Raw genomic sequence first — 20,042 nt, 5'->3', positions numbered from 1 at the left:
TTTTTTATTTTTTGTTTTAAATAGTGCTGCAATTAATTTTCTTTTTATTTTTTTATGTATATTTCTTATAAAAAATAGTGGCCATATGCTATATTAATCATATTAAAAACAAAATTAATGTATATTATTTATATGAATTTGCAACATCAATGTTTGTTAATTTGGCTTTTAAATTTGTAAAAATATTTAATTCCCCCATGTAAGGGCAGTTTGAAATTTTATATTTTTATAATAAAAAAATTTCAAATAGCCCACAATAGAGTATACAATAACATCATAATGGTAAAGACGAGAATCATATATGGAATATTTCTACTCTTTCGCCCTTACATATGATATGATAACGCAATAATGAATGAACCATATAATCCAACACCTACACAACACTATATAGACCATAATGCACCGCATCACAATATACATAAATAAATAATATTCTAAATTTTCCAATGCTAAACCAACAGTTTGCCATTTCTAACAATTTTTTTTTTTTTTGAAAAAAAAAAATAATAAATAAAAAACGAAATCAAAGGATTTCCTCTGTATGTTAAAGACAATTTTATATTATTTCTCGAAAATTTTCATGTTTTTTGCCTGTTAAGGCGAGGTCATTAAATTTTACAATTTTTGTTTGTTTCTCTTTCGAGACGAGCTCAGTTTAATTTTACAATTTTCGTTTGTCTCTCTTTCGAGACGAGCCCACCTTAAAATTTGAAAATTAAAAAAGAAAAACAAAATAATTTGGCAAAGTTTTGATTATTCTTCTTTTATGGGATTATTCTTAACATAGATTATTCTTTTTTGGATTATTCTTCGCAAAAATGTTAAGCCGTTTAAATCTTAAAAATATTTTAAACTTTGAAGAAAAATCATTTATAATTATAAAATTATAGATGATTGCAAAAAATAATTTTTTACTTGCCTTGGAAATCCACAATTGTTTTTTTTTAAAGGAAATGGTGTAGTCAAACAAATAAAATGTATCCGACAATTTTTTATGTTTGTTTTTAATAGTTATTTTATATCGAAAACATGTTTGAATTTTATTTTATTTAACTTTTCTATTGCCTTGGAAATGCCCTTGTCTAATAATTCAAGTCAATAAAAAATTTAAGTAAATAGTTTTGCAGCCAAATGTTAGGGTTTACACCAGTATTCACAAAACTTAATGTAGATTTGAAATAGGTTTATTTTACAGAAAATATTCTTTTATCCAAATATAAGCGTTTACACCGATATTCACATAACTTAATGTCGATTTGAAATATGTAGGTTTATTTGACAAATTTCTTTTATAAAACTGTTAAATAAAGCTATTTCAAATCTACATTAAGTGTTGTGAATAAGGCCCTGAAAGTTTTTTAAAAACATTAAGTTTTATGATTTTGATTGGCATTTAACATTTTTCTAAACAAAAATTCTGACAAATATTTAAAATTATTGTATATCTCGAAAGCTAATCGGCTGTGTTCTGTGTTTCACCTCACTTTCACTTTTCGAAAACTTTTCACTCTCCCGCTGTCAAAATTAGCTGTTCTGTGATAGCAATTTCTCGAATTCCCGTTCGAATAATGAAAACATCATTCTTCTGCTAAGCTTATGATTTGCAGATTGAAATGTGAAAAACATGGATTTTAATGGCAGCAGTAGACGTTTTTTAAAATATTAAAAAAAAAACAATACATTATTATCAGCAGTTTAAAACCCATCCCTTGAAAATAAACAAAAATCGACATCAAAATGTTAAAGAATTTTGTGCTGTTTTGTTGAAATTGATTTAAATTTACATAAAAGTGATGTTATTGTAAAAATATAGCTGAAACAAATAACAAAAATACCAACAATTGATAATTAAGTGTTTATTTGTGTCTACATATGTTTTTTCATCGTAAATTAAAGCAATATTGTTTGTATTCCGTGCCAAAAAATTTATGTTTCACTGGCAAAAATGAGTTTCAGAACACACCCGAATATCTTTATTCTGCTACGAAAGAACATATTTTTCTTTATGTCCAAGGACTATATCTTTTGTCTCGAAGGACCATATCTTCAGTCTCGAAGGACCATATGTTCTGTCTACATTTTTCCGTGTCGAAGGACCATATTTATTTTTCTTCGGGCTCTTTCTTTTTTCTGTGCCGTAAAAGTCAGAAGAAATGCCTCGAAGCACCATGCCTTTCTTGTGCTTCGTAGGACCATACTTTTCTTCATTGAAAGAATAATGTGTATACAGAAATTGAACATAATGTTGGAAATGGTGTAAACACATTCTATGCAGACCCAAAATTATTATACGTTATAACACGAAAGATGGGGGTTTATTTTTTATCATTCCATTTGCATAACATCGAAATATCCATTTTCGATCCTATATAGTATAGCAATATAAACCGGCCAGCCTACTAAAAGGTTTTAGACCATAGGTAGTGTATTTGTTTTCCAATTTTGCTGAAATTTTAAACAATCCGTTGTGTTAGACCTCGCGTATACCTTGTAGGATATATTACCAATCGGATGATGTTTGGATATAATTGTCATATAGACCAATTACCCGAATAAACTGTAGATGAGACATTGTTCACCGGATTTCAAATGAAACTTTCTCAAATAATTTCTTTAGTTTTTGGTTCATTTGGGTTGATAATACCTTTTAATATAACTACAGAAGTTTAAATCTATTATCAAAATTTTGATTTGCGCTCACATTCCCATTTTTTTTTTAAGATTCCATTGCAGGATATTATCCGGTTCAATATTTCTAATGGTTAATTGTTGAATACAACCATATTTTCTTAAAAAAAATGAAATGGTGCGGTGTTTAGCACCCATGGAAAAAATATATTTTTATATCCTCAACCATATGATGGGGGTATACTAATATCATCTTTCTGTTTGTAACACCTTGAAATATATATAAAGTATATATATTCTTGATCGTCGTGACATTCTAAGTCGAACTAGCCATGGTCATCCGTCTGTCTTTCTGTCGAAAGCACGCTAACTTGTGAAGGAGTAAAGCTAGGCGCTTAAAACACAAATACTTTTTATGTATGTAGGTCGGTTGGGATTGTAAATGGGCCAAATTCGGTCCATGTTTTGATATAGCTGCCATATAAACCGATCCTGGGTCTTGACTTCTTGAGCTTTTAGAAGGCGTAATTCTGGCTGTAATTTTGCACGTGGTGTTTTGGTATCACTTCCAAAAACTGTGATGAGTATGGCGCAGATCGGTATATAACCTGATATAGCTACCATATAAACCGATCTTGGATCTTGACTTCTTCAGCCGCTAGAGGGTGCAATTTTCATTCGATTTGGCTAAAATTTTGCATGAGGTGTTCTGATATGACTTCCAAAAACAGTGATGAGTATGGCGCAAATCGGTATATAACCTGATATAGCTGCCATATAAACCGATCTGGGACCTTGATTTCTTGAGCCTCTAGAGGGCGCAATTCTCATCCGATTTAGCACAAATTTTGTACATGGCCTTCAACATACGTGTGCAATATGGTCTAAAACGATCTATAGCTTGATGCAGATCTCATATAAACCGATCCCACGATTTTGCTTCTTGAGCCCCTACAAGGCGCAATTCTTATCCGAATGGACTGGAATATTACACAATGACTTCTACAATGTTCGCCATTCAATTCATTTATGCTCCGAATCGGACTATAACTTGATATAGCTCCAATAGCATAACAGTCATTATTTATTATTCTTTGTTTGCCTAAAAAAGAATACTGCGCAAAGAAATCGACAAATGCGATCCATGGCGGAGGGTATATAAGATTCGGCCCGGCCGAACTTACCACGCTCTTGTACTGATATTCCGTTTTATAAGGAAAACCTCCATTATTAAAACATTGGTGCCATACATTTCAAGAAGTTTTAGTTTCACACAAAAGTCCAGTTTTTTCTGTTGTATAGTTTGAACTCGTTATTTAAAAAAAACAAGGGCATTATCTGCTAAGGAAATATAAAAAAAAATAAAATTCAAACATAATTTATAAACGTTTTTAAATATAACTCAAAACCGTAATAGCAAATATATTAACTAAATGGATGAAATACTCAGAACATACAACAAAACCGCTCTTTTTCTAGGAAAATTTAAAAGCACTATATCATAGGCATCCAATCATAACGAAGGATATTGGAGACATCTTAAGCTTCGTTCAGATTAGTCAAATATTTGAACCAACTTGTTTTATAATTGAATGTAGAGCAAATTAAAAACTTTTTTTATTTGGTTAACGCCAAGGCTTATTTATCAGGTAGCCGCATCAACCCAGCTGAGAGAATTTAATATGTCAACTAATTTTTGAATTCGCCGTACAAAAATATTAACTTAAAAATAAATAATTTATAAATTGTGTTTGCTGCTGTTATGGTTTTTAAACTTAGGGTACATAATGGGACGCGTCAAGCAACCTCATTCACTATAAGTTTCACTCAGGGAACTTAGGTCTATTGTGCCGCCCACGTAAGATTCAAAAACCGCAGAGGAACACTGATAAAATTTACCTCAATACAATGCTAGACATTAAAATGAAGAAGATTAGGAGCCAACATGCATGACAAACAACCACGAGGTTTGGAGGAGCTCCCTCCAATATGCAATTTAAAGCTATAGTAGTCAAGAATGGCGAAAGGACTTTTGCATGAAGAAAGTTTTGACAGGAAAATAGATTTTGTGCAGCCATAATCCTGCTCCTACTCTCGCAATTTCAGGGCAGTCTCACAATAGGTGCTCAACCATTTGTGGCTCCTCCTCATCCCCCCAAATCAAGCTTATAGCCGCTATGTGGCCAATGCAAAGGTAAAGGTTACTACATTCAGTAGTGAGAACGGCAGCTCCATCACATCTAGGAGAGATCACCTGGACATACCAAGTTAGCTAGTATTTTGGCAGCATACTATATGCACTTTGGAGGCCACCGACGCGCGAAGGTTAGCATGTGCGCCTAAGACGCTGAACGCCTTGGTTCAAATTCTGGCGAGACCATCAGAAAAAAATTTCAGCGGTGGCTTTCCCCTCCTAATTCTGGCAACATTTGTGAGGTAATATGCCTTATAAAACTTCTCTCCAAAGAGGTGTCGCACTGGGGCACGCCGTTCGGACTCGGCTATAAAAAGGAGGCCCCTTATCATTGAGCTTATCTGCACCTTCTTTTCAACCTAATCTAACTTAACCTATCATTGAGCTTAAACTTGAATAGGACTTCACTTACTGATGTGTGAGAAGTTTGCCCCTGTTCCTTAGTGGAATGTTCAGGAGCAAAATTTGCAATTTTTACTATATGCACTCTGAACGGCCACACACCATGGTGACAACGACCTCCCTGTAGCCAAAAAATTTTAACTGTCATTTTCAAATGACCTGAAAATCCGACAGATATCCAAGAGTCAAAAATGGCTACACAACCCCTCCTTGTGGTGATTGAGTTCTAATCACAATCTTGCTATTTGAACCATTTGTTAGCATTCACTCGGTAGCTATTTACGGCTACAATAACCTTATGAAAACTATTTAAACCTGTCATCTTGGATGTTTTGTGGGCTGTTGTTGTTGTAGCCACATTTTCATGTGAAGGTGGGGATCCTCGTCAGGCTCCTATAGGTGAGCAAGCTCGTTCCGGTCCGTACCGATGGAGGCGGGAACAGGGTGGCCATTATATTTATAGTTATATGAAGACGCCAATAACTCGCCTTGTCATATCGAGCATCATACGCACTCAGTATTTGTGCAAGAGTCGGTGCCTTCCGGCCTCCCTCAGAAACTCTCCGCTCGATAGCGCTGATTGTCCGTAACTGCCGTTGCAGCTTTTCCGTTTGGAGTAGCTTCCACTCCGCAACCTGTGGACGCGCCAGGTAGCTCGCAGCTAAGCTTCTCATGACAGCTATGAACACCACATAAATTGGATCTCAATGTTCCAGCCAGTTTTGTGGTAAATCCTCTGTAGCTAATTGGTATTTTGAACATATTTAAATCTGTATTTTCTTGACACTCAATAACTAATAAACTTCTTTCCTCTTGTTCTGATTGGTCGAAACAAATTTGCCCAACATTTTGAATGTCAGGGCAAATCGAGTTTTCTTCGCCCTGTTTACAAATTTTGACATATCAAATTCCCAAAAAGATGCTTTGTTGTAGCAACTTGCCTTGGTTAACGCTATTAGATTTGTTTTTGGACAAATAAATGTGTCTAATGTGAATACAAAATCGAGAATGTACGAATTTGACACATTTTGGGCTAAAATGATAAAACAAGTTTGGTCATATATTTGATTAATCTGAACGCAGCTTTGGAAAACCAAAAAACTACCAAGACAAAATATTTTGTAATACGTCTCAGTCAGATTAGTAAATTTTTATATATTTATACCCTCCACCATTGAATGGGGGCATACTAATTTCGTCATTCTGGTTGTAACACCTCGAATTGTGCGCCTGAGACCCCATAAAGTATATATATTCTCGATCGTCATGTCATTTGAAGTCGATCAAGCCATGTTCGTCCGTCTGTCTATCGAAAGCACGCTAACTTTCGAAGGAGTAAAGCCGCTTGAAATTTTGTACAAATACTTTTTATTAGTGTAGGTCGGTTGGGATTGTAAATGGGCCAAATAGGTCCATGTTTTGATATTGCTGCCATATATACCGATCTTGGGTCTTGACTTCTTGAGCCTCTAGAGGGCGCAATTCTCGTCCGATTTGATTGAAATTTTGCACCTGGTGTTTTGGTATCACTTCCAACAACTGCGCTAAGTATGGTTCAAATCGGTCAATGTTTTGATATAGCTGCCATATATACGGGGCGCAGAGGGCTCAATTCTCATCCGATTTTGGAAAAATTTGTACAACGGCTTCTCTCATGAACTTCAACATACGTGTCTAATATACTCTTAATCGATCAATAGCTTGATACAGCTCCCATATACACCTATCACTCGATTTTGCATCTTGAGTCCCTACAAGACGCAATTCTTTCCGAATAAACTGGAATATTACACAATGACTTCTACAATATTCAGCATTCATTTATGGTCCGAATCGGACTATAAATTGATATAGCTCCAATAGCATAACAGTTCTTATTCAATATTCTTTGTTGGTGCTGAAGATAAGGCATAAACCAACTTGGAGACGTCTATTTTTAGTACTGAAGAGTAGGCTTACACCAACTCGAAAACGTCTATCAATTTTGTGTGATTTTTTTTGCCAAATGTTTGACAATTTCTTTTCAGTAACCAACAAAGCAATATTTAATTCTAGAATATTCTTTTGGCAAATTAGCTGGACTCTTCCCATTTTTGGATTTTACAAATTTTTTAAACTAATCTTAGCATGATGTTGAGGACATATGTTTCCTTAATATGAATGATTAATGTCTCAAATAATATCTTGTAGTTTTTTGTAGATTTTTTCCAATTTCATTCGTTTTGAGAAGATTTCTGTAACAATAAAACCCATAAAATTTTTACCAAACAAAGCTTACTTACAATCACCCCAAAATAGTTATCATCATAACATTACTATTAACTAAAATGATTCAAATAATATGTCTGTGTGTATTTTGTAATAAAATATTATACAAAAATATATATACAAAAATAAAATAAAAACATGAATATGGATGTGTTACCATAACTTAAACGCATAAAAATTATGCATATTATTCATACAAATGGCAAAAAATTAAAAAAAGGCTACAAACAAACATCAAACATTCAGTCCATGTTAATTAGATTAAATTAAACTACTACAAATACATCTATGATGGAAAAATTGAAAAAAAAACACCTTAAGAAATTTTCAAACAACAAAAAACAAACAGATATAAAAAATGACATACAAATTTAAAACATTTTAATATTATTAAAATTAAAGTTTAAAACAAAACCAAATGAATGTAATGCAATTTCTCTATATACAAAATACAAAAACAAACCAACTATACAAAAATTGATAAGAACAAAAAAAAAAAATCGAAATAAATCTGAATAAAAATAAAACAAATGCTTAAATAAAAATTACAAAAAAATATTGTTTTTTTTTTTGATTAAAATAAAAACAAAACAAAAATGAAAGTGATGGGGAAAATTTATAAAAGGTCTAGTTTTTTAATTCAAAATTTCAACAATATCTTAATTAATATATATATGGTTAGATATCGCGTGTTTTTTAAAATAAATCAAAATATATTGGAAAACTTTATTAATATTCCCCCTTATTCCGGTTGGCGATGGCGTAATCGAATGTAGCGATTTATACAAAACGGTCCTATGGTTGTCGAAGACGAAAATTCGTTTACATTTTTGGTATCAGGTAAGTCGAATTCGAGTGTCAAATTTGACGGAAACGATAGATATACATATAAGTTAATTGCATTCTAAACTACATCGGGCCTGTTTATCGAAAGAGTATGGAACCTAATTTTATATAAGTTTATTATTTACCACAATATTTTTTTACCCTCCTCCATACCCTCCACCTAATTTTGTCGTTCTGTTTGTAACACCTCGAAATATGCGTATGAGACCCCATAAAGTCTATATATTCTCAATCGTCATGTCATTTTAAGTCGATCTAGCTATGTCCGTCCGTCCGTCTGTCTGTCGGAAGCACACAAAGTTTCGAAGGAGTAAAGCTAGGCGCTTGAAATTTTGCGCAAATAGCTTTCATATAAACCGATCTTGGATCTTGACTTCTTGAGCCAATAGAGCGCGCAATTCTCATCCGATTTGACAAAAATTTTGTACAACGGCTTCTCTCATGACCTTAAACATGCGTGTTCAATATGGTCTGAATCGATCAACAGCTTGATACAGTTCCCGTATAAACCGATCTCCCGATTTTTGCCTCTGAGCCCCTGCAAGGCGCAATTCTTATCCAAAAGAACTGAAATATTACACAATAACTTCTACAATGTTCAGCATTCATTTATGGTCCGAATCGAAATATAACTTGATATAGCTCCAATAGCATAACAATTCTTATTCAATATTCTTTGTTTGCCTTAATAGAGATACCGCGCATAGAACTGTAGAAGTAATTTAGAGTAGAACACGAATCTGATATATATTTTCAGGGCCAAGTCACTGAACGGCCGCCCCATCCCCCAAAACACCCCCGAAACCGGTCATGTTTGCCGACTATGAAAATATGGGGCTCAAACGAAAGGTATTTGTGAGTAGACCACGAATCTGATATCAACATTCGGGATCAACTCCCTAGGAGACGTCCCACTCCCATAATAAAGCCCAATTAGGACGTATTTGCTCACCATGTCAATTTTGGGTCTTAAAGGGAGTGGATCTCGATATTGATAGTTTTAAGAGCCCATACTCTAAACCGGACATATTTGCTGACTTTTGCGTTTAGGGATTAGAAAACGAATTTGATATCCAATTTTGAGGCCGTTTAAATAAATGATATTTGAGAGTAGAACACAATGCTGATATATTTTCAGGGCTAGGGGACCATCCCACTCCCCAAAACACTCCTAAATCGGGCATATACACCAACCAATGTCAATGTGGGACTCAAATGAAAGGTATTGGAGGTCTACCCCTTGCCTAAAATACCCCACAAACAACAATTATTTACTGACCATCGCAATATGGGCCTCAAATAAAGGTATTTAGGAGTAGAATACGAATCTAAATGTGGGATCATGTATTTGGGGCACCGCCTCTTTCCCAAAACTCCCACCAAAAGAGCATAAATTTCAGGACGCCTAAATGTTTCAGGACGCCTCATCCCATAAACTCCCCATTAACCCTCATTAATTGAGAGAAGAGCACCATACAGATATATTTGTCTGGGCGAAGAGTCTAAGGGACCACCTCACCCCCGAAAACACCCATAATCGGACATCATGACAATATCGAGCTGAAATAAAACTTTTAATAATGGAGTATATCTAACACCCAAACGTTAATGGTCCTAAACCCTGCGAGCGAATTCATAGACCAGTAAAGATCATATGGCATTTATATTGTTATGCTTTTGCGATCATGGTCCCGGCCGAACATAGCACGCTCCTACTTGTTCTTTTATCAAACTATCGAAGGCAATTAAGTTACAGAATACTCTCGGGTCAATAAACGTCAATTTATTGACCCGAGAGTATTCTGTAACTTAATCGCCTTCGATAGTTTGATAAAAAGGCTAGATGGGGAGCCATTTGTATATCCGTGATCTCCGTGCCGCTGGACAGACATCACAAATTAACGTGCAATCCCATGGCAGCCGCTTGTACGTACCAATTGGCCCGATGGAGTCTTTCAATGTACAACACACTGCTACATCACAACAACATCCGTGCACGAAGCTACCAATGTACAACGGATGACATTCGCCAAGTCGAGCAAAGGGATGGTTCCAGACGTAATATTTACCCTGATGCTGAGGAATCTGGATCTGCCTGGAATCGATTACCTTACAACTGTCCTTATCCTATCTGAACACTATTATAGTATCCGATGTTTGGAAGATGGGTAGTGTGATACCGCACCTGAAACCTAAAAAGGACACGACCAAGGGGGAGTCGTACAGATCGATCTCGCCTCTCTCATCAGTAGCCAAGACGCTTGAGGGACTACTCCTCCCGCTCCTCTCGTTGGACGATATCAGCATGCATTTCGAAGGCTGCATTCGGACACTTTGTTATCATTGAAGATATCTGTATCCGTTCACAATTTTTTCTAATACCACTGTGCGTCACTTGTTTAGTCACCTGCCCAGCTAGACCCACTCAATCCCATGGCAGCATCTTCCCTCCTTAACAAATTCAAAAGAACGGTACAGTAGAAATTTGCAGGTTCTCTATTTTCTAACCGACAAAATTTGCTCTCTCTCGAGCTCTCTTTTCTGCTGGCAAATAAAGTACGCGAACGACTTCCAGCAAATATTTGTGCAAATTTGCAAAAATTTTTGAGTTCCCGAACACAACTATTGTCGTCTAAGTGGTAACTTCGACATCTTACTTGACATTGCCATAGTTTTTATTTTCTTTACTTATCCAATACACCAACCACTTCCAGCTCTAAAGGCAAAAACTTTTCACAGCTAGCAGTCTTCATATATGTACAAAGTTCAACCCAACTATGCTGCCACAAAGTATAAAACCTCCCAGTCAAAGACACACATAACGTAAAGATACAGCATTTAGACAAATCGGTTATGGATAATTTTGAACGCATGGACAGCATTGCATTCTTTGGGATGGAGCTATAAGCTGAGTATTCCGGTCAGCTTTTCAGGTTTCAGTGGTTCGTTTTTCTTTATTTATTTCAGATAAAGTATATAAAATAGAGAAAACAATAAGTGCAGATCAATAAACGTGTTTTGATTTGGAAACAAAAACATTTGATTTCTGTAAAATTTCGCTCCGAAATAATTAAAAATTTCAGCGGTATTTCCGAAAGCAGAGTAAAATACTAACCTAAAAAACTGAAGAAATTTGAAAGTGAAATGAAACGTACTTGAGCTTTTTAAATCAGTGTTGCCAAAAAATCAACCGTTTTAAGTTTAAAATAATTTTTTGTAGTGGCCTGACGACTGTTTGGAAAATTGCGAACAAAAAAAGGAAAAATTTTAGTTTAAAAAAAGTTGTGTAGTGATCGGACGATAGACAAAACAAAAGTGACGTAACGTTAAGCTTTATCTATTGAAGAAAAGTGTCATTTTATATCCAAATTTGATGAATGCTCCAAAAAAAGAATACTAGCTCAAACAAGGAATATCGGCTGGAACACTCTCAAATATTTTAAAAACTTAAACGCCATCCGATATTACTGTATACCAGAGGGGCTATACAGTGGGTTAGAATCGAAAAATTTACTAAAAAAAACTGCAGTTTGAAAACGGGTAAAGAGTTAACGGGATTATGGGCAAAATTTCAAGGCCGTTATTCGTCCAGGCGCCTCTTAGCAGGCCACTAAAATTGGTCACCACCGCATTTAGAAAATTTTTTCGGGTTGCCAAACTAATTTTTGGTCCGTTTTCCAAAATTTTTGAGAAAGTGCCTAAAACTCCTTACAGAAAAGTCCGCTTGAGGTCTACTACCTCTCTTCTGGTCTCGGAGATTTTTCATTTTCACCGACTTCTTGAGCCCTTACAAGCTGCAATTTTTGTCCGATTTGACTGAAATTGCATGCGGTGTTCTGTTACGACTTCCAACAACCATATGAAGCGGTCGCTCGATCATCCTTGTTCGGTTCCTATAACTTTAATTTTTGCTGGTTTGACAGAAGTTTGGTATGTAGAATAAAATTATGCTCTTCAACTAAATTTATTTTGTATAAATTGTTAGCGGAATCCATGGTGGTGGGTTCTCAAGATTCGGCCCGGCCGAACTTAGCATTCTTTTACTTGTTGCTCTTAGGTCAAATTAAACCTAATTTTGGTCAGTTTTTTCTATAACGTAGTATTTTGTCGGCCCCCAACTGCTACGTTATAGTAGTTTATATAGATTGCTTTAAATCACACTAATCACTAAATACACTTTAAATCACTTTAATCACAATTTTATGAAAATCGCTGAAGATTGGGTTCTTTTGACCAACGACACCTGTTGACCATCACATGTAACTAAAATATACATTATTTTACCAACGACATCTGACATCCAAAAGTCTCAACTGTGCATGTAGTGCTGGCAGTTCCTCTAAATTCCTCTTCTAGATGGCAATGCGATATATTCCGTAGTGAATTCAAACCCCTAAACTAATTGCTGTCTTTTTTTAAATGGTTACAATAGTGTTCACCACTACTCATTAACGAAAAGGTTTGAAAAGGTTCACGGCACAAGTAATTTCTACCCCGAATAATTTCGGTTCACCTTTAAGGCCGAATTATGTTTTTATGTTGATAAAAATCTAAATTTAATGGCTTAAAAGTTACTTACATTCAATAAATTTGAATGTAAGGGATTAAGCCAAAGGCATACACCTATTTTTACCCACTACCACAGAATCATATGTCTTTGTCCTAGGCGAAACACTCGCTAGAATTACCATTCATTAGGCTCAACCATATCTGGCTAACACAAGATATTGGTAACGAAATACTTTATTTTGTTAATAGATGGCTACAAAAACCAAAACAATTTTTTCGCATCACAAATGGAAAATGTTGGAGTGGAAAATAAAATCTTAAAATTTAAGAAATTTTGTTTATTTTACGGTTTGTCTTCGAATTTCGAACTGCGGAATACTTTAACATTTTCTAAATTCGAAAAAATGAAGGAGTTGAAAATTTGGAAAGGCTACCCCCTTTGCTAAAAAATTTCAAAAAAAAATAAAATGTTTAATTTTAAGGAATTTTGACTATTTTACGGTTTGTCTTCGAATTTCGAACTGCGGAATACTTTAACATTTTCTAAATTCGAAAAAATGAAGGAGTTACAGCGTTTTCGAACTTAAAAGTGACCTTCAAAATTTTAGGCCCAAAAGAAATGGATTTTTACGATTTTTTTCTTGGACAACTTTGGAGTATTATTTCAAGCAGCACCATTACGGAAAGATCTTTTCTTTACGTATCCAATGGTGTTTTCAGAATTTCGGACTTCGAAAATCTATGGAAGTTATAGCAATTTTGAACTAACATGGATTTTTGTGTTTTTTTGGATGTCAATGATGCGATTTTGAGCTTGTTTTTTGAGGAAACAAAACGGGAGTTGCGCTAAACCTCATTTTACGCCATAAACTGCAATACTGCATACTCAACAAAAATTTTTTTTTCGCATGAAAAATTGAAAATTTGGAAAGGCTACCCCCTTTGCTAAAAAATTTCAAAAAAAATAAAATGTTTAATTTTAAGGAATTTTGATTATTTTACGGTTTGTCTTCGAATTTCGAACTGCGGAATACTTTAACATTTTCTAAATTCGAAAAAATGAAGGAGTTACAGCGTTTTCGAACTTAAAAGTGACCTTGAAAATTTTAGGCCCAAAAGAAATGAATTTTTACGATTTTTTTCTAGGAAAACTTTGGAGTATTATTTCAAGCAGCACCATTACGGAAAAATCTTTTCTTTACGTATCCAATTGTGTTTTCAGAATTTCGGACTTCGAAAATCTATGGAAGTTATAGCAATTTCGAACTAACATGGATTTTTGTGTGTTTGTTTTGGATGTCAATGATGCGATTTTGAGCTTGTTTTTTGAGGAAACAAAACGGGAGTTGCGCTAAACCTCATTTTACGCCATAAACTGCAATACTGCATACTCAACAAAAATTTTTTTTTCGCATGAAAAATTGAAAATTTGGAAAGGCTACCCCCTTTGCTAAAAAATTTCAAAAAAAATAAAATGTTTAATTTTAAGGAATTTTGATTATTTTACGGTTTGTCTTCGAATTTCGAACTGCGGAATACTTTAACATTTTCTAAATTCGAAAAAATGAAGGAGTTACAGCGTTTTCGAACTGTGCGTTTTCGAAAGTGACCTTGAAAATTTTAGGCCCAAAAGAAATGGATTTTTACGATTTTTTTCTTGGAAAACTTTGGAGTATTATTTCAAGCAGCACCATTACGGAAAGATCTTTTCTTTACGTATCCAATGGTGTTTTCAGAATTTCGGACTTCGAAAATCTATGGAAGTTGTAGCAATTTCGAACTAACATGGATTTTTGTGTGTTTTTTTGGATGTCAATGATGTCCAAAAGAAATGGATTTTTACGATTTTTTTCTTGGAAAACTTTGGAGTATTATTTCAAGCAGCACCATTACGGAAAGATCTTTTCTTTACGTATCCAATGGTGTTTTCAGAATTTCGGACTTCGAAAATCTATGGAAGTTATAGCAATTTCGAACTAACATGGATTTTTGTGTGTTTTTTTTGGATGTCAATGATGCGATTTTGAGCTTGTTTTTTGAGGAAACAAAACGGGAGTTGCGCTAAACCTCATTTTACGCCATAAACTGCAATACTGCATACTCAACAAAAATTTTTTTTTCGCATGAAAAATTGAAAATTTGGAAAGGCTACCCCCTTTGCTAAAAAATTTCAAAAAAAATAAAATGTTTAATTTTAAGGAATTTTGATTATTTTACGGTTTGTCTTCGAATTTCGAACTGCGGAATACTTTAACATTTTCTAAATTCGAAAAAATGAAGGAGTTACAGCGTTTTCGAACTTAAAAGTGACCTTGAAAATTTTAGGCCCAAAAGAAATGAATTTTTACGATTTTTTTCTAGGAAAACTTTGGAGTATTATTTCAAGCAGCACCATTACGGAAAAATCTTTTCTTTACGTATCCAATTGTGTTTTCAGAATTTCGGACTTCGAAAATCTATGGAAGTTATAGCAATTTCGAACTAACATGGATTTTTGTGTGTTTGTTTTGGATGTCAATGATGCGATTTTGAGCTTGTTTTTTGAGGAAACAAAACGGGAGTTGCGCTAAACCTCATTTTACGCCATAAACTGCAATACTGCATACTCAACAAAAATTTTTTTTTCGCATGAAAAATTGAAAATTTGGAAAGGCTACCCCCTTTGCTAAAAAATTTCAAAAAAAATAAAATGTTTAATTTTAAGGAATTTTGATTATTTTACGGTTTGTCTTCGAATTTCGAACTGCGGAATACTTTAACATTTTCTAAATTCGAAAAAATGAAGGAGTTACAGCGTTTTCGAACTGTGCGTTTTCGAAAGTGACCTTGAAAATTTTAGGCCCAAAAGAAATGGATTTTTACGATTTTTTTCTTGGAAAACTTTGGAGTATTATTTCAAGCAGCACCATTACGGAAAGATCTTTTCTTTACGTATCCAATGGTGTTTTCAGAATTTCGGACTTCGAAAATCTATGGAAGTTGTAGCAATTTCGAACTAACATGGATTTTTGTGTGTTTTTTTGGATGTCAATGATGTCCAAAAGAAATGGATTTTTACGATTTTTTTCTTGGAAAACTTTGGAGTATTATTTCAAGCAGCACCATTACGGAAAGATCTTTTCTTTACGTATCCAATGGTGTTTTCAGAATTTCGGACTTCGAAAATCTATGGAAGTTATAGCAATTTCGAACTAACATGGATTTTTGTGTGTTTTTTTTGGATGTCAATGATGCGATTTTGAGCTTGTTTTTTGAGGAAACAAAACGGGAGTTGCGCTAAACCTCATTTTACGCCATAAACTGCAATACTGCATACTCAACAAAAATTTTTTTTTCGCATGAAAAATTGAAAATTTGGAAAGGCTACCCCCTTTGCTAAAAAATTTCAAAAAAAATAAAATGTTTAATTTTAAGGAATTTTGATTATTTTACGGTTTGTCTTCGAATTTCGAACTGCGGAATACTTTAACATTTTCTAAATTCGAAAAAATGAAGGAGTTACAGCGTTTTCGAACTTAAAAGTGACCTTGAAAATTTTTGGCCCAAAAGAAATGAATTTTTACGATTTTTTTCTAGGAAAACTTTGGAGTATTATTTCAAGCAGCACCATTACGGAAAGATCTTTTCTTTACGTATCCAATTGTGTTTTCAGAATTTCGGACTTCGAAAATCTATGGAAGTTATAGCAATTTCGAACTAACATGGATTTTTTTGTGTTTTTTTTGGATGTCAATGATGCGATTTTGAGCTTGTTTTTTGAGGAAACAAAACGGGAGTTGCGCTAAACCTCATTTTACGCCATAAACTGCAATACTGCATACTCAACAAAATTTTTTTTTTCGCATGAAAAATTGAAAATTTGGAAAGGCTACCCCCTTTGCTAAAAAATTTCAAAAAAAATAAAATGTTTAATTTTAAGGAATTTTGATTATTTTACGGTTTGTCTTCGAATTTCGAACTGCGGAATACTTTAACATTTTCTAAATTCGAAAAAATGAAGGAGTTACAGCGCTTTCGAACTTAAAAGTGACCTTGAAAATTGTAGGCCCAAAAGAAATGGATTTTTACGATTTTTTTCTTGGAAAACTTTGGAGTATTATTTCAAGCAGCACCATTACGGAAAGATCTTTTCTTTACGTATCCAATGGTGTTTTCAGAATTTCGGACTTCGAAAATCTATGGAAGTTATAGCAATTTCGAACTAACATGGATTTTTGTGTGTTTTTTTTGGATGTCAATGATGCGATTTTGAGCTTGTTTTTTGAGGAAACAAAACGGGAGTTGCGCTAAACCTCATTTTACGCCATAAACTGCAATACTGCATACTCAACAAAATTTTTTTTTTCGCATGAAAAATTGAAAATTTGGAAAGGCTACCCCCTTTGCTAAAAAATTTCAAAAAAAATAAAATGTTTAATTTTAAGGAATTTTGATTATTTTACGGTTTGTCTTCGAATTTCGAACTGCGGAATACTTTAACATTTTCTAAATTCGAAAAAATGAAGGAGTTACAGCGTTTTCGAACTTAAAAGTGACCTTGAAAATTTTTGGCCCAAAAGAAATGGATTTTTACGATTTTTTTCTAGGAAAACTTTGGAGTATTATTTCAAGCAGCACCATTACGGAAAGATCTTTTCTTTACGTATCCAATTGTGTTTTCAGAATTTCGGACTTCGAAAATCTATGGAAGTTATAGCAATTTCGAACTAACATGGATTTTTTTGGATGTCAATGATGCGATTTTGAGCTTGTTTTTTGAGGAAACAAAACGGGAGTTGCGCTAAACCTCATTTTACGCCATAAACTGCAATACTGCATACTCAACAAAATTTTTTTTTTCGCATGAAAAATTGAAAATTTGGAAAGGCTACCCCCTTTGCTAAAAAATTTCAAAAAAAATAAAATGTTTAATTTTAAGGAATTTTGATTATTTTACTGTTTGTCTTCGAATTTCGAACTGCGGAATACTTTAACATTTTCTAAATTCGAAAAAATGAAGGAGTTACAGCGCTTTCGAACTTAAAAGTGACCTTGAAAATTGTAGGTCCAAAAGAAATGGATTTTTACGATTTTTTTCTTGGAAAACTTTGGAGTATTATTTCAAGCAGCACCATTACGGAAAGATCTTTTCTTTACGTATCCAATGGTGTTTTCAGAATTTCGGACTTCGAAAATCTATGGAAGTTATAGCAATTTCGAACTAACATGGATTTTTGTGTGTTTTTTTTGGATGTCAATGATGCGATTTTGAGCTTGTTTTTTGAGGAAACAAAACGGGAGTTGCGCTAAACCTCATTTTACGCCATAAACTGCAATACTGCATACTCAACAAAATTTTTTTTTTCGCATGAAAAATTGAAAATTTGGAAAGGCTACCCCCTTTGCTAAAAAATTTCAAAAAAAATAAAATGTTTAATTTTAAGGAATTTTGATTATTTTACGGTTTGTCTTCGAATTTCGAACTGCGGAATACTTTAACATTTTCTAAATTCGAAAAAATGAAGGAGTTACAGCGTTTTCGAACTTAAAAGTGACCTTGAAAATTTTTGGCCCAAAAGAAATGAATTTTTACGATTTTTTTCTAGGAAAACTTTGGAGTATTATTTCAAGCAGCACCATTACGGAAAGATCTTTTCTTTACGTATCCAATTGTGTATTCAGAATTTCGGACTTCGAAAATCTATGGAAGTTATAGCAATTTCGAACTAACATGGATTTTTTTGTGTTTTTTTTGGATGTCAATGATGCGATTTTGAGCTTGTTTTTTGAGGAAACAAAACGGGAGTTGCGCTAAACCTCATTTTACGCCATAAACTGCAATACTGCATACTCAACAAAATTTTTTTTTTCGCATGAAAAATTGAAAATTTGGAAAGGCTACCCCCTTTGCTAAAAAATTTCAAAAAAAATAAAATGTTTAATTTTAAGGAATTTTGATTATTTTACGGTTTGTCTTCGAATTTCGAACTGCGGAATACTTTAACATTTTCTAAATTCGAAAAAATGAAGGAGTTACAGCGCTTTCGAACTTAAAAGTGACCTTGAAAATTGTAGGTCCAAAAGAAATGGATTTTTACGATTTTTTTCTTGGAAAACTTTGGAGTATTATTTCAAGCAGCACCATTACGGAAAGATCTTTTCTTTACGTATCCAATGGTGTTTTCAGAATTTCGGACTTCGAAAATCTATGGAAGTTATAGCAATTTCGAACTAACATGGATTTTTGTGTGTTTTTTTTGGATGTCAATGATGCGATTTTGAGCTTGTTTTTTGAGGAAACAAAACGGGAGTTGCGCTAAACCTCATTTTACGCCATAAACTGCAATACTGCATACTCAACAAAATTTTTTTTTTCGCATGAAAAATTGAAAATTTGGAAAGGCTACCCCCTTTGCTAAAAAATTTCAAAAAAAATAAAATGTTTAATTTTAAGGAATTTTGATTATTTTACGGTTTGTCTTCGAATTTCGAACTGCGGAATACTTTAACATTTTCTAAATTCGAAAAAATGAAGGAGTTACAGCGTTTTCGAACTTAAAAGTGACCTTGAAAATTTTTGGCCCAAAAGAAATGAATTTTTACGATTTTTTTCTAGGAAAACTTTGGAGTATTATTTCAAGCAGCACCATTACGGAAAGATCTTTTCTTTACGTATCCAATTGTGTTTTCAGAATTTCGGACTTCGAAAATCTATGGAAGTTGTAGCAATTTCGAACTAACATGGATTTTTTTGTGTTTTTTTTGGATGTCAATGATGCGATTTTGAGCTTGTTTTTTGAGGAAACAAAACGGGAGTTGCGCTAAACCTCACCTTTGTTAAAAAATTTCAAAAAAAATAAAATGTTTAATTTTAAGGAATTTTGATTATTTTACGGTTTGTCTTCAAATTTCGAACTGCGGAATACTTTAACATTTTCTAAATTCGAAAAAATGAAGGAGTTACAGCGCTTTCGAACTTAAAAGTGACCTTGAAAATTGTAGGCCCAAAAGAAATGGATTTTTACGATTTTTTTCTTGGAAAACTTTGGAGTATTATTTCAAGCAGCACCATTACGGAAAGATCTTTTCTTTACGTATCCAATGGTGTTTTCAGAATTTCGGACTTCGAAAATCTATGGAAGTTATAGCAATTTCGAACTAACATGGATTATTTTGTGTTTTTTTTGGATGTCAATGATGCGATTTTGAGCTT

The sequence above is a fragment of the Stomoxys calcitrans genome, chromosome 4, assembly GCF_963082655.1.
Source record: "Stomoxys calcitrans chromosome 4, idStoCalc2.1, whole genome shotgun sequence".
Taxonomy (NCBI): Eukaryota; Metazoa; Arthropoda; class Insecta; order Diptera; family Muscidae; genus Stomoxys; species Stomoxys calcitrans.
Note: the sequence above shows the minus strand (reverse complement) of the source record.